Source organism: Octopus sinensis, linkage group LG11, assembly GCF_006345805.1.
Source record: "Octopus sinensis linkage group LG11, ASM634580v1, whole genome shotgun sequence".
Lineage (NCBI taxonomy): Eukaryota > Metazoa > Mollusca > Cephalopoda > Octopoda > Octopodidae > Octopus > Octopus sinensis.
Window position 1 is genome coordinate 72234922 of NC_043007.1, and position 2046 is coordinate 72236967.

The window sequence follows — 2046 nt, forward strand, 5'->3', positions numbered from 1 at the left end:
AATTTGTTTAGCGGAGTTCAACAACAAATTCGCAGTATTTCTACTCCTTCCCACCAATCCAAAACTTCTTTCCAATTCTTTCTCTGTCCTTCTCTCGTTCTCTCCTCCCCTCTCTCTCTCTCTCTCTCACTGTCTCCCCATTCTCTCACTCCCCCCTATCTCTACCTCTCACTCCCCCTCTCTCCATATAGTTTAAAGCGAACTGCAAAACACTATTCACCATTCGTTGTATAAGCAATCCATTCATTATTTAACTCAAATCTGGAATGCGAAATGTGAATGTATCTCAATCATGTTGCCATATGGAGAATTTCTAAAATTGAGAGAAAGAATTTTTAAAAGTATGATTGAATTCCACTCGCATTTGTCTCTTATTTATAGTTTCTAGTAAATATATTAATATAATATATATATAATATATTACTTGTATTGAAAACGCAACTGCATTCTGCTTTTATTTTTTATCAAGGCTTTTTAATATGGTCGTATGAGTTTCTTGAGAACAATAATGTTTCCAAGTTCATGATCAACATTGCCTAATATTCACGACCTCAACTTCTGGATGAAGTTTTGTTGGCGTGTGTTGCTGGCTCTTAAAAGTAGTCAAGTCCGGTTAAAGTTGTACAGACATTACCACCGGAGTTTTAATTTAAAGTTACGTGTCGTCTGTCAGGTATTTACATTTGTTTGCGATTAGCCTGAGTTATCTGTAAGTTTATTTTAACACTGTGATGTACTATGAGTAATTTTCTTGGTTTTTCATTTTACGAATGAAATTCTATATAATATAGATGTGTTGTTTACTCTTATTTTATTATGTAGTTTTGTTTTGTATTGTGTGATGTAGTACCTTGCAATTGCTCCTTCTTGCAAATGCATAATGAATTGGCGGGTGAATCTTGTAGTGGTATGGCCAATATAATCGTTGCAATCATAAAGTTTATAACTTTCCTGTTTCATATTTGCAATTAAATTTGTAAACCACATTGGTCGTTAGTAGCTTGCTTACATGGTTGTGGTTTGTTATTAGTAGAATTTTAATGTTAGTGTACTTGTAGTGTATTGTTAATGTTAGTTAATGGTGTAGCACAATTCACTATGTATAATGTTTCTATTGATAATGTCGGGCTGTTCTATAATTAGTCTGTATTTGATCAATAGAATACATTTTTTTTTGTATTTCAAATAGGAATCTGATACATTTATTACGCTCTATTTGTGTTCGATAGTGTCATAGTTTGGCCTGTTCGAGCATCTATTGTTAACACCTATTTTTGTATTCTGTATATACATAACACACACATATATATATATTATATATATATATATATATATATATATATATATATATATATATATATAGTATATATATATGTGTGTGTGTGTGTGTGTGTGTGTGTACGTGTGTGTGTGTGTGTGTTGTGTGTGTAGAAGCGCAATGGCCCGATGGTGAGGGCAGCGGACTTGCGGTCGTAGGATCGCGGTTTCGATTCCCAGACCGGGCGTTGTGAGTGTTTATTGAGCGAAAACACCTAAAGCTCCACGAGGCTCCGGCAGGGGGTGGTGGCGATCCCTGCTATACTCTTTCGCCACAACTTTCTCTCACTCTTTCTTCTGTTGGCCTGCTCGCTTAACCAGCGGGGTGGCGTCATTTGAAGGCTAAAAGAATGCGAAGCGCATTGTGACCAGCGATGTGTAGCAACATCTGATTGCCTGGTCGGTCACGGTCACGGTGATATATATATATATATTCATTTATATATATATGTGTGTGTGTGGTGTGTGTGTGTGTGTGTTGTGTGTGTGTGTGTGTGTGAGTGTGTGTGTGTGCGTGTGTGTGTGTGTGTATCGAATGCTTCGTTTGTGGAGGAAAATCGAACGGGCACTCTGTCAGTTACGACGACGAGTGCTCCAGCTGATCCGATCAACAGAACAACCTACTCGTGAAAAAAATTAACGTACAAGCACTCCATAGACATGCTTAACCTTAACTTAGTTCTCAGAGAGATTTAGCGTGACACAGAATGTGACAAGGCTGGCCCTTTA